The sequence below is a fragment of the Pseudochaenichthys georgianus genome, unplaced genomic scaffold (genome assembly GCF_902827115.2).
Source record: "Pseudochaenichthys georgianus unplaced genomic scaffold, fPseGeo1.2 scaffold_151_arrow_ctg1, whole genome shotgun sequence".
NCBI lineage: Eukaryota > Metazoa > Chordata > Actinopteri > Perciformes > Channichthyidae > Pseudochaenichthys > Pseudochaenichthys georgianus.
This window is the reverse complement of record NW_027262359.1, coordinates 705,214-720,083: the sequence shown is the minus strand read 5'-3', so window position 1 is coordinate 720,083 and position 14,870 is coordinate 705,214. Positions and strand designations below refer to the sequence as shown.

The window sequence follows — 14,870 nt, the reverse complement described above, 5'->3', positions numbered from 1 at the left end:
CCATCATCCCGGATCAGCTGGACAAGACGCCACAATCAGCTGGAGATTGTCACCACCTGCGCTCATCAAGGAGAGGCCGAGAGCCAAGGCTGGGAAAGCGGCCGGGTATGAGCAGCATTCAAACTGGATCGTATATTGGAGTCATAAGCTGCATTGGACAATGGCTTGGATTTAATGCTGCAATAAGCAGAAGGACAGCCAGAAAACGAAACTTAAAGGAACAGTGAACATTATGCCTGTCAATTCTGACTTTACGTCTTGGGATGAGATCTGTAATGGAAAAAAGGATTACCCAACACAAGGCCAATAGATGGGAATTGTAAACTGTGAAAAAACAAAATATGCTTAATTGCGGCTCCTACACTCCACTATGGTTTTTCTCCTGAGTGAACACGAAGATGTCTTTTGAGAGCACTTGATGTAGTGAAAGTTGTCCCACACTCTTCACACCAGTACGGTTTTTCTCCAGTGTGAATAGGTGATGTGTTTTGAGATCACATGATTGAGTGAAAGTTGTCCCACACTCTTCACAGCTGTAAGGTTTTTCTCCAGTATGAATATGTTGATGTGATTTGAGAGCACTTGATTGAGTGAACGTTTTCCCACACTCTTCACACCAGTATGGTTTTTCTCCAGTGTGAATACGTTGATGTGATTTGAGAGCACCTGATGTAGTGAAAGTTGTCCCACACTCTTCACAGCTGTAAGGTTTGTCTCCAGTATGAATACGTTGATGTGATTTGAGAGCACTTGATTGAGTGAACGTTTTCCCACACTCTTCACAGCTGTAAGGTTTTTCTCCTGTATGAATAGGTTGATGTATTTTGAGATCACCTGGTTGAGTGAAAGTTGTCCCACACTCTTCACAGCTGTAAGGTTTTTCTCCTGTATGAATACTTTGATGTGATTTGAGAGCACCTGATGTAGTGAAAGTTGTCCCACACTCTTCACAGCTGTAAGGTTTTTCTCCTGTATGAATACGTTGATGTGATTTGAGAGCACCTGATGTAGTGAAAGTCGTCCCACACTCTTCACAGCTGTACGGTTTTTCTCCTGTATGAATAGTTGATGTCTTTTGAGATGACCTGATCTAGTGAAAGTTATCCCACACTCTTCACAGCTGTACGGTTTTTCTCCTGTGTGAATATGCAGGTGGCTCATTAAATTTCCAGATGTTGTAAAGGATTTGTCACATTGCTGACAGCTGTGACGTCTCTCTCTTCCTTTCGGTTTCTAGAACAGACAGACAGAGAAAGAGAGAAAGTCAATCTAAAAAGCATAAATACACAAGTTAACACAATAAAAACTCACTTAAAGTGGACCTATCATGCTATATTTGAACAATATATTGTAGGGCCATACAATATATATATATAAAGTATATAAATATCGTTTTTTTTTTCAAAATACCAAAAAGGTCCTGCATTTTAGCCACGCCTCATTTCGCTCTATTTGCTCTTTCCAGCACTGTTTTTGCAGTGGGCTGATTCTGTGAGCAGCAGCTGACCACGCCCCCCTGCACCTGGCCACGCCCCCCTGCAGGAGAGGGGAGCTTGCTCTGAGATCAGCTGCTGGGCTGCAGCGAGGAGAAGAGGGGGAGAAAAAGAGATCTCCGTCCACCGTGTTTTATTCTTATCGAAGTAAGAAGAGAAGTGATGGGGCAGAAACCCTCCTTTTTACGCAGCGGTCCAGACATAGACATCAAACGGCGACACATATTCAGTGTGCAGTTCCTTTGGCATTAGGGCAGGGATATCTAGATACTTTCCAAGGTTTGACATAATGAATTGTGATACTTTTAAAGCAAGGAGCGATGTTTTCAAATCTGTAATCAAAAAGCTCCTCAAAATACGCTATGGAAGCAGTTCCTGCTGTTGCTACGTTAGTTCAAACGGTAACAACGGACTATTTTTCTTAGCGGATGCATGTCAATTTAAATCAACACATACAACTATAGAAAAAGAGCCACAGCGGAGAATAAACAGAAGGGCAACGATGGCAACCATGCAAGGGAAGTCTTCTTTGCTGCTTTTGTGGCAGACTACAGCGCCATTTACAGGCCTGGCATATGTACTACAGCGTCTCCAGCGTGGTCCAACCTCTCATTCCCCCGATAGGTGGAGAATTGACCAATAGCCGTAGCACCACTTTACTGACGTCAGTAAAGTGTTCAAATCTGGATCAGTCTGTATCAGATCCGTTGCAGCCCCTTTTTTAGAGATTTGGGTATGGAGGAAAATAGAGAGGGTTGTGTTTTCTGACACTTGGTGAGTTCCCTGGAACACCGGGGACACATATTCATGTATAAAAGACGTACGAAAGTGCATTTTGCATGATAGGTCCCCTTTAATATAAACCTTGAGTTAACAAAATACTACTTATCAACTGTTTGTGTATATTATATTTGATACAGTAATACAGCAATATTCTAACTAAAGTATATACCAGAGGTGGGGGACTCGAGTCACATGACTATTTGAGATATATTTCAAACTCCGACTTCATTTTAGGGACATTTCGGCCAGGGGTGTAGAGTTATTTGTTCAAGCACCGGATCGGCAAAACAGGAGAGTCTGTGAACCAGTCTGCCTTGACCTATGTATTCATGTCTGTGACTCTCACAATATCTGCTGCCCACAGCTGCTTCATAGAAGAAACCCTCCTTCACTTCATGAAATCTCTGCAGCACCAGGAGGCAGTAACGTGTAACTCAGAAGAATCTTAGAAGAGCAGCAGCAGCTGCAAAGAGCTGTGCCTTCACTGTGTTTACCTTCATTAGAACAGCTAACGAGCGACCGCAGGCTGCTACGTTTTAACCACATGCACCTCTACACACACACACACACACACACACACACACACACACACACACACACACACACACACACACACACACACACACACACACACACACACACACACACACACACACACACACACACACACACACACACACACACACACACACACACACACACACACACACACACACACACACACACACACACACACACACACACACACACACACACACACACACACACACACACACACACACACACACACACACACACACCACACACACACACACACACACACACACACACACACACACAATTCCCCCTATTACCTGTTTTATGATTTCAGAGCCCCACTCTCCATTGTTGAAAATAAAACGCTAGTTTCATAACCACTATCTTTTAACTGATTTAAACTGGGATTATTCATCAGGATTTCATAGGACTTGACTTGCTTGACTCTCACCCCAGTAACTTGAGACTTGCACATGTATGACTTACTCCCACCTCTGGTATACAGGAGACAGAGGGAGACGGCATCCTGTCACTGCGAGTCTCAGTATGCTCCGCTCCTCTTGGGTTTTGTTTTTGAGGTCTAATTATTGTCTAAACTTTGTCTTGTCTGTATGAAACGTCATTTTGAGAGACCATGCTTTTGATCCTGTGGATTACATTTGCCTTCTGCAGACCATGTCTGGCCATTCAACTTTCCAAGACACACCTGAGTGACAGCACGAACAGGTATGGCGAGGAGCCCCGGCCTCTGCCCTGCTACAGACACGAGGCTATGCTAGAGCTACAATGCGATCGGCCTCCTACGAATACACCAAGCCATCTGTGCTCTTCATTATTGGATGAAATCCCTCGGGAGCCGCTTAGAAACACCAGGAAAAAGAGACGAGGAAGGAGGGGAGGCGTTCAGAATACGGCGGAGATTCAGCCGGCCACCACTTCCATCCATCATTCTCACAAACCTGCACTCATTGAGCAACAACGTGGACACACTAAGGACAAACACAAGGTACAGTCATGAATTTCTCGAGGCCTCTTTATTATGTTTTACGGAAAGTTGGCTAAAATCTACGATGCCTGAATCTCTCTTTGAAGTACCCGGACTCACCCTTGTTCGAGCAGACAGGGATGCGAACTCGGGGAAAACCAGAGGAGGCGGTGTTTGCGTGTATAATATTGATCTGTGGTGCCGATCATACTCAATAAAATGTCAAAGCTGCAATCCCAACGTAGAAATTCTCGGCATGACGTTAAGACCCTTTTCTCTGCTTAGAGAATTTGGGTGTATTTTACTGTTTGTTGTTTACGTGCCTCCCAGCGGCAGAGGACACTGTGTTCACGAGCTGCAACTCAGCCACCCCGATGCACCGGCAATAGTGGTCGGGAACATGAAGCAATGTCGCCTGGAGACTGTGTTACCTGGGTTCCAACAGTATGTTAGGGATCACAGCAGGAAATACAATATCCTGCACAAATGCTTTGTTAATGATAAAGGAGCCTATGTGTCTAAATACAGACCACCAATACTGAACTCTGATCATAATGTTGTGAATATGATACCAGTGTATAAGACCAAACTAAAGGGAAGTCAACCTGAAAAGAAAGTAATAAGGACATGGACAAATGAAAGTAGGGAACAGTTGAAAGCCTGTTTTGATTGGACAGATTGGGAAATTTTTCAGGAAGGTTCACCAGATGAAATAACTACTGTTACCAAAGACTATATTAACTTCTGTGTTCCCACTAAAGAAATACAAATCTATCCAAGTAATACATCATATGTGACAAGGACATTACAATAAGTTATAAAAACCAGGAAAATAGCTTTCAAAAACAAAGACTAAGGAGCACTTGAACAGACAGAGAAAGAATTGAAAGTCAAATTGAGGGAATCAAAACACACAGAGAGCTTTTGGGAAATGCTTTTAAAGCCAAAGACCCCAAAAAAGTGTGGGACACCATGAGAACCGTGACAGGAATGACCTCTTCAGCTAAACCTATTGTGACGGACAAGACATACTTGATCCATACCATTTGCCTATAAGCAAGGGGGTGGTACTGTTGCTACTCTGGTTCACATCATCACTAAACATTTATATAAACGTCACACCTATGCAAGAGCCCTCTTCCTAGACTTCTCAGCAGCAACACAATACAAGCAGACATCTTGGTGTCAAAAATGGCCAAAATGGAAGTAAATCCATACCTGATTTACTGGTATGCCGCTTTCCTCACCAGTAGAGAGCAACTTGACCAAACCCTGTCATCTGCCATCACAACCAATGTAGGCCCCCCCCCCCAGGTCTGCGGGAGTTCAGCTGTGCTCTTAGCTTCTTTTAGCTTCTTTTGATGACTTTACTGAACTGCTGTCTATAGTGTGTTTTGACTTTGACCGTCTAGTCATTGTTGGTGATTTTAACATCCATGTTGACAACCCCCAGGACAGAGGGGCTAAATAACTGTTTTGTGTTCTTGATAACTATGGTGGGGACCCTCTCATGATATCCAACTATAGGCCCATCAGTATCTTACCCATAGTATCCAAGGTATTTGAGAAATTGATTGCCAAACAAATCATCTCAACAACAGCTCCTTTCCACTGCATCCAATGCAATTTGGATTCAGGGCTAATCACTCAACAGAAACAGCAACATGCTTCTTCATGGAGAAAGATAAGGCATCAATGGACAGGGGTGGGGTTGCGGGGGCCGTGTTCCTTGACTTACGGAAAGCTTTTGACACTGTTATTCACAACATCTTATTGCAAAAAATACTCAATTTAAATGTTTCTATAGAATTCACCAACCTCTTTAATTCGTATCTTTCATCCTGCTCCCAATGTGTTCAAATTGAGAACCATAAGTCTAATGCACTATGTTTGTCAACTGGAGTACCACAGGGCTCTGTATTGGGCCCAATCCTGTTTAGTATTGTTACGGCTGCTGCCTTCCGTGTCGTCTTTATTGTGTTAATCTATGTTGTATGTAAATGAGCAGTGCGATTGCCGTGACGTCATTGGCTGCCATCTCCTGGTCCGCCCCCTGAGGGTTGTGATTGGAGCACGCCGGGCCCGACGCACTCCAATCGCAGCGCACCTGCTGGAGATGACTTCAAAGCCTGGGGACAATCATCACTCTGGAGGCTCTGATGTGGGACAGATGCTACTTGGTCCTTAGACCTGAACTTGTGTGCCCATCTCCGTGTGATATTGTGTGTTAGTAGTGTCTAGAGTAGCTTAGTTAGAGGTTAGAGTGGTTTAGAGTAGTTTAGGATTTTGTGACTGTTGCCTTTAGTTTAGCTGCGTTTTTGTATAGATTATGTGTGTTAGTTGTACCACTTTTAAAGTGAGGTTTAGTTTAGTTTCTTATTTAGTGCAATAGTGTTTATTTCCTTGTATGCAAGTAGACTGCTTTTGTTAGAGTCCTCCCTTTGTTTGGTTATTATTCAACCTGTGACAAATTAGTTTGTTCCAGGCTGGATGCCTGCCATTTTGTTTACCTCTGCTATTTAAAATAAGCCCATTTATAATTATTACCAATTCCATTCTGGTGTATGTTGATTTCCTCTACCCTAGAGGGGGACGTAACAAGTATGTACATAAATGATCTGCCTTCTGTGTGTGGAGAATGTGATGTATTAATGTATGCTGATGATACAGTTGTTTTTACTCATGGCAAAACCGCAGAAGAGGCTGCAACCAAGGTCACTGATGTGTTGGAGAATATTACATCCTGGCTTAAAGATCAAATGCAAAGCTTCCAAATATGCTACATTTTTATAGAAATGTTGTTTTTAAGACTGCCTGTATTTTTAATTTGATTTAAATCGAGATAATACACCCGAAAAAAGGGTTTTTATTGATACAAAACTCGACCCAAAGCCATCTGAAATTCTGACATGACATTCCCAGCAGCCTCCGCTCGCGTGACGTCATTGTTGCCAAACAGTTTCTGGACCAAATATCCCGACTCGGCAGTCTCGGTCACATGTTTTTCGAAAAGAAAACGGAATTAACATGGGTCATTGTTGTGCTTTTTGTTGTACGAACGGTGCGGGATCTGGGAGAGTTTTCCCATGCATTTCCCAAAGACCAAATCATCCGCCAAAAATTGATTATTTTAGTGAATCGTGTTGGCTGGCAAACGACAAAATGGAGCAAGTTGTGTTCTGACCACTTCGCGTGTGATGCATACGACGTTGATCCTGCTATCATCAAGTCTGTTGGTGCAGAAGCATTAATAGTACAACGGAGGCTGAAACCCGGAGCCGTCCCCTCCATATTTCAGCACAAGAAACCACTGAAAGAACGAAAGAGCCGGGCGATGGAGAAACGCCAAAGAATTGAGGTAAACAACTTTTGATTAGATTTCAAAGCGCACGGAGCACAGCAGATAACGCAGATAACGGAATTGCAGTTTTATTAAGTTGTATTGCTTATAGTGTTGCACGGTGTACCGATACTTGAAAGGTACCGCGATACCCTGCCGTTAAAAACGGTACGATTCCTCCGTTTCATTAGTATCGGTACTTTAAGAATGACGGGGAAAAGTACTCCCGTGAAAAAGCGCCGTTTTTCCATATAATAATAATAATAATAATAATAATCACCATCTGCCCCTTATATAGACCACCCTCGGAAGCCAGCCTCTTCGACCTAGGACCAGAGATGCGGGAATGGCTACACGACACTGAGTTGGACATCTAACGTTATACGAAAGAAGAAGCGCCGTTTTTAATAAGAGCCGTGTGTGTTCAGCGCTCTGCTTCCACTCCCTGCACTGCAGCCGTGCCTGCAGTCCCGCTCCTCTCAAGCACGCTCTAAATCCCTCCCCTCTCTCGTGCACGTGGCCACGTGCGAGCTGCCAGAGCATGTGAGAAAACGAGAAGCATGGCTGCAAGTGGGAGTGCAACTGCCGCTGCGCCTCGGCTTGTTGACAAAAAAGACGCCAGAAGTCTGTGAACGGGCCGTTCAGGTGTTCAGAGCAGAGCTCCCTGTCGGAGCAGCAGAGCGTGATGTGCACTGAAAAGTTTTTCTGTCGCAATATTATCGTTGAGCAAACTTAACTAGCAAACTAGCATCACTATCTGCTAACGTTAGCTTTAGCCTTCGTTTTCTATAGGCTATAAACGGAGGTGGTATAAGTATATATCTTGTACTTGAGTAAAAGTAGAAGTACCCAGGTCGTGTACTTGAGTTAAAAGTAGAAGTACCAGAATGTAGGAATAATCCTGAAATCAAAATGTTCCTCAAATAAAAGTACAAAAGTATTCTCATCAAAATATAGTTAAAGTAGCGACAGTAAAAGTACTCAGGTCTTGTACTAGAAGCACCAGAGTGTAGGAATACTCTGTTACAGTAAAAGTACTGCATTCAAAATGTTCCTCAAGTAAAAGTATTAAAATAGCGACAGTAAACGTAGTCATGGTGCAGATTGGTCCATTTCAGAATAATATATATGATATGTTTTATAATGATTGATCATGAAAGTGTTCTCAAAGCTGGTAAAGGTGCAGCTAGTTTGAAGTACTTTGTAGACTGCAGGGTAGCTGGTGGATTTACTCCAGGTGGAACTAAAGTCTGATTCAACACTTGGTTAGATTTCACATCATTCATCCAGATCTGTGAAGTAACTAAAGGGATTCAATACATGTAGTGGAGTTGAAGTACACCATGTACCTCTGAACTGTAGTGGATTAGAAGTACACCATGTACCTCTGAACTGTAGTGGAGTAAAAGTACACCATGTACCTCTGAACTGTAGTGGAGTAAAAGTACACCATGTACTTCTGAACTGTAGTGGATTAGAAGTACAAAGTAGCAAAAGAAACATTGAAGTACTTAAATAAAGTACAAGTATCTCAAAATTGTACCCAAGTAGTACTTGAGTGTATGAACTTAGTTACTTTACACCAGTGGCTATAAAGATAGAAAGACTAAGCCTTGCACAGAGGCATGAAAATACATTTTCAAAATGCTCAACAGTGCTGCCAAAATGTTAAACTCACTGCTACACAATTAAAATAAATGCTTTTATATATATTTATATTAGATGTGACTCTTTGGCGTTTCTGTTCTTAGTAACACTGCTGCTTTAGTTGTTCTGACTGCTAAAATCATCTGTTATTCCTAATTTTAAAGCCGATATTCCATATTTCCATTTTTTTAAGAAAAGTATCGAAAAAGAATCGGAATCGCAATTCTTGACTTGGTATCGGTATCGAAACCAAAATGTTGGTATCGTGACAACACTAATTGTCATTTTATTCTTCGCACCGAAGAGCGTGCATTTCCCATTCACTACTATGGCTGCCAGGTAGTTCTAAAAATTCCGTTTGCTCAAGGGATTGTGACGACCCCTCCACACCACACTTGTTATTTCTGTTATTCTCTTACCCTTCGTACCCGGCTCCTGGGCTGCAACAAAAAGCAGGGAGGCGAGACGAAGGGTAAGAGAATAACAAGTGTTTATTCTCTTATTTACAATATAATGACAAAAACCAGCCACAGGTCCCCGAGGCTGGCACCGAGAAAGTGTCCAGAGGAGTGTGACCGACGCAACCGCCTAGGCTCCTCCTTTATCCCGCTTTATCAGGTGCAGCTCATCAGATAGGCATCCGCCCACAGGTGCGGCTCATCAGCACCTGAACCAACCTGAACACACACACACACACGCATTTTGCATGATAGGTCCCCTTTAATATAAACCTTGAGTTAACAAAATACTACTTATCAACTGTTTGTGTTTATTATATTTGATACAGTAATATTATAACCAAAGTATATACCAGAGGTGGGGGACTCGAGTCACATGACTTGACTCGAGTCAAATGAGTTGACTTGCCTAATTTTTTACTTGAGACTTGCTTGACTAACATTGATAAAAGACTCGACTTGACTTTGACTTGGTATTCATGACTTGAGACTTAGGCTTGAGACAGATTACTCGAAAGGACTTTACTTTTTAAAATAAAATATTTGCATTTGTTTTTGTATTGTACGAAGCCCCTAGAGGGAAAAAAAAGAGAGAGAAAGTAGGAAGTGGAGCCCACAGGAGACAGCCGTTTCATTGCAGACTGTTATGTTTATGTGGGGAAATACATACATTATTTGAGATATATTTCAAACTCGGACTTCATTTTAGGGACATTTCGGCCAGGGGTGTAGAGTTATTTGTTCAAGCACCGGATCGGCAAAACAGGAGAGTTTGTGAACCAGTCTGCCTTGACCTATGTATTCATGTCTGTGACTCTCACAGTATCTGCTGCCCACAGCTGCTTTATAGAAGAAAAACCTCCTTCACTTCATGAAATCTCTGCAGCACCAGGAGGCAGTAACGTGTAACTCAGCAGAATCTGAGAAGAGCAGCACCAGCTGCAAAGAGCCGTGCCTTCACTGTGTTTCCCTTCATTAGAACAGCTAACGAGCGACCGCAGGCTGCTACGGGACCAGTTCAAACAGGGAGACCTGGGGCCTATGCTACGAAGCTGGTTCAACCTAACCTGGATATGTTTGAGTTAGCCGGTTGGCCTAATCCAAAACATACGCGCTCTCGCTAAACTGTACTACGACGCTGGTTATCAAGTGGATCGCTCAAGCCAGCCGTGTCCTATCTAGTTAGGTGCGCGTTCACATGAAAGGGGTGGTATCTGGAGCATTCGACCAATCACAAACATGGAGAAGCGTACTGACAGCGCAGCGTCATACTTCCTGAATGAAAAGTGAACTTTAATACTAGTCAAAAATGAAGAAGTTAAACTTTAAACATCCATGACTTAAACACTTTATCCAGGATCAAAGCCTCAGAGCTGCACCTGCAAGGTGAATACAGCTGGCAAAAGAAAAAGTGTTTGAATGCGTACATTAACAGGTTTATGATATCACTGCCCCGTCTAAAACACGATCTGACTTCAATTACATTTGTCTCGAGTGTTTCGTCAACTTATGTGTTGCTTAAAATAATACTTCTGCATACAGTATGTGACACAGTGAGTGTTGCACGGCCAGATACGGCTCAGCTGACTCAGATAAGGAGATATATGATACATTATGAAGTGATATGCCGCGGACTGTACTTAATGTACTCTGATCCGGTTACTTATGTTGTGGCCGATATTTAAGTAAGCTTTCTTAACGCTAATGTTATAATAGTCAGATTGCTCTGAAGATGGAGGTGATATTCTATTCATGTTCACACAGTCGGTGATTTTTGTCGGCCGTCTTTCCTGCGACGGCAGTTTTTCTGTATTTCCTTTCTCCTGTAATATGACTTGATCGCTTTAAACTCCGCACACTGAGCTCTGATTGGTCAGCAGGCGGTGCTTTCACTGAGTTGAGCTCTTAGCCTGCAACCTAACCTGGTCCCGACCAGGTTAGCTGCTTAGCATATATTACCATGGAGATCTAGCCTGCTAAAAAGAGAACCAGCTTCGGATGACCGGAAAGCCGGAGTTTTCCCTGAATTTAGCCGGCTAAGCGAAAATCCTGCTTCGCAGTATACCCCCCTGGTGTTCGCCAAGATGAAGGGGTTCCCCCACTGGCCTGCCAGGGACACACACACACACACACACACACACACACACACACACACACACACACACACACACACACACACACACACACACACACACACACACACACACACACACACACACACACACACACACACACACACACACACACACACACACACACACACACACACACACACACACACACACACACACACACACACACACACACACACACACACACACACACACACACACACACACGAGTCGTCACAGGATTTATTTTGGTGAATTGTCCTACACAATTTATATTATTATTTTTTGATGCATAGTACAATTAGCCGGACTACACTTCAATGAAAATTCTGCACGGGCTCAAGCTATGACGCAGACCGGGAAACACATGTGGGACGTGTCGTTTGAGAAGACTGCTGTGGTCCAGGGTTTCCGTTAGCCGGTAATTACCGGTTTTTAGCTGGTAACATTTATTAAAAACCGGTAAATTCAAAACCTGCCGGTCAAAATGTCTGGTAATAATTAGGGAGGCTCCGATCGATCGGCCGCCGGTCATTATCGGCCGATATTCACTCTTAATAGTTTGATCGGTGCTCTCTATAAAGGCCGATCAGGAGAGCTGGATCTGATCGATATGGACATAAACGCGAGTGAAGTGTAACCGGACGAGAGAGAGATCAGATCAGCTGCTGAGTCTGACCGAGACACGCAGCTCTGTATAATCACCTGAAGCCCCGCCCTCTGTTTAGATCTTGTATCTCAATGGGACATTCCTGGATAAATAAAGGATAAATAAAAATAAAATAAAAAAATAGCGAGCTGCAGGAGCTGCATGAGAAACTGACGGGCTGTCAGGAGAGAGGGAGGGAGGGAGAGGGGAAAAGAGAGGATCCGTTTCTCCCGTGTTATTATTCAAATGTAATGTAAACTTTTGAATAATGTACGTTATCTACTACAAGTAGTTTGTTTGAATGTAATAATTATGTTGTTTGTTGTCTGTGGAATAATTTATTGAAAAATGAATCTGAATTTTTCGATCTGTTACGATTATAAACTGAAGCAATATAAAAATGAGCCCCGTGAACTGACTTTTAAACTGAAGCATATCTGCTCATAGTCCGGTAATTACCTGCTAACGGAAACTCTGCTACACAACTCTTATTATTATTGAAATATGACCGGTAAGTTTCAAATTTGTCCGGTAAAATAAATTCTGCCCGGACATTTGACCGGCGAGAAAAAAATCCTAGCGGAAACCCTGCTGTGGTCATGTTAGGTTTGAAGTCTGATATGAGTGATGCATTTAAATCCAGATGATTCAAAAATACTCTTCCGTTGAGCAGCTGGTCACTGGACAATAACTCTGGGGTGTGTTAAGGATTTCTGCTGTGTTTCTTTCAGAGTTCATATGGTGGTCAGCGCTGGTTGTCTTGGTGGTGCCCAGCAAACAATGTGGGCTTCGTAAATAATTGGACAGCCTTCTGGGAAAAACCTGGTCTGATTAAGAGAGACGGCATTCATCCTACTTTGAAAGGTGCAGATCTCATTTCGGCAAACATTTCAGGGCTTTGTGGACTTAATCCATGACAAACTGGAGTTGAGACCAGGAGGCAGAGTCCCAGTCTTACACGCTTCTCTGCGCTCTCTCCTAGGCAGTCATCCATAGGAATCCCGAACCCAATAAAATACCCAATATTAGCGGTGTGTGTGTCTGCCCAAGGACAATTTAAGGTAAAACCTAATAGAGGTGTCATACATAATAACCTAATAAAAGTAAATGTAACAACTACTACAGTGCAACAAAACAGGAAGATTAAATGTGGTCTCTTAAACATAAGATCTCTAGCATCTAAAGCAATATTGGTAAATGATTTAATATCAGATTATAATATTGATATATGCTGTCTCACTGAAACTTGGTTGAGACATGAAGAATATGTCAGCATAAATGAGGCCACTCCACCCAGCCATGTCAACACTCATATTGCTCGAGGCACGGGCCGAGGAGGTGGAGTTGCAGCAATCTTTGACTCAAGTTTACTTATCAATACTAAACCAAAATTAAATTATACCTCCTTTGAAAGCCTCGTTTTTAGTCTTACGCATCCGACCTGGAAAACTTTGCAGCCAATCTTATTTGTTACAGTGTATCGTGCACCAGGTCCTTATTCAGAATTCTTATCAGAATTCTCTGAGTTTTTATCAACTTTGGTTCTTAAAACAGACAAAGTAATTATCGTAGGTGACTTTAATATTCATGTTGACGATGATAAAAATAGCCTTACTGTTGCATTTAACTCTATATTAGATTCTGTTGGTTTCTGTCAGAGTGTAAATAAACCAACCCACTGCTATAATCACACTCTCGACCTTGTTCTGACTTATGGTATTGAAATTGAGCAACTATTAGTCGAACCGCATAATCCTGCTTTATCCGACCATTTCTTAGTAACTTTTGAAGTATTATTACGAGACTACAAAGCATTAGTCAAAAGCTCTTGCAGCAGAAACCTATCTGTTAGTGCTATAGCCACATTTAAGGAAGAGATTCCACCAATACTTAACTCGATAGCATGTCTGCATGTAGGGGAGGAAACTTATACAAAATGTACACCACCCCAAATTGATCATGTTGTTGATAGTGCTATAGATGCGCTGCGAATAAAATTAGACTCTGTTGCTCCTTTGAAAAAGAAGAAAATAAAACAACATAGATTAGCTCCATGGCATAATGCCGAAACCCGCAAAATAAAGCAAAAGTCTAGACAACTTGAAAGGATATGGCGTTCCACTAAACTTGAGGAATCTCGTTTAATTTGGCATATTACTCTCAATGAATATAAGAAAGCACTGCGTAAAGCAAGAGCAGCCTACTACTCTTCATTAATAGATGAGAATAAGAATAATGCAAGATTTCTTTTCAGCACTGTAGCCAGGCTGACAGAGAGCCACAGCTCCATTGAGCCTTCTATTCCCATAGCACTCAGTAGTAATGATTTTATGTGCTTTTTTAACGATAAAATTGTTACTCTTAGAAACAAAATTAATGACCTCTTGCCTTTGACCAGTATAGTGTTATCAACAGCTCCCGGAAACGTAAGTTCTAATATTACACTAGATAGTAAACTAGAATCTTCCGTTCCTCTCAAAAATTCTTGAGAAAGCGGTCGCAAAACAGTTGTGTGATTAATTAAAAAACAATGATTTATTTGAAGATTTTCAGTCTGGCTTTAGAACACATCATAGCACAGAGACAGCTCTGGTTAAAGTCACAAATGACATTCTAATAGCCTCAGACAAGGGACTTGTCTCTATTCTTGTTTTGCTCGATCTCAGTGCTGCATTTGATACTATCGACCATGATATCCTATTGCAAAGACTAGAGCACTTAGTTGGCATACAGGGAACTGCTTTAGGCTGGTTTAGGTCCTATCTATCTGAACGCTCTCAGTTTGTACGTGTCAACGATGAATCTTCCACGCAAACCAAAGTTAGCCATGGAGTGCCACAGGGCTCAGTGCTCGGACCTATTTTGTT

General features: G+C 42.3%; 2 pseudogenes; one reads left to right on the top strand and one right to left on the bottom strand.

The window, feature by feature from the left end:
* The window catches only part of LOC117441148 (zinc finger protein 208-like), a 447,659-nt pseudogene that overhangs the window by 96,499 nt on the left and 336,290 nt on the right, over window positions 1–14,870 (top strand).
* The window catches only part of LOC117441147 (zinc finger protein 721-like), a 424,075-nt pseudogene that overhangs the window by 163,694 nt on the left and 245,511 nt on the right, over window positions 1–14,870 (bottom strand).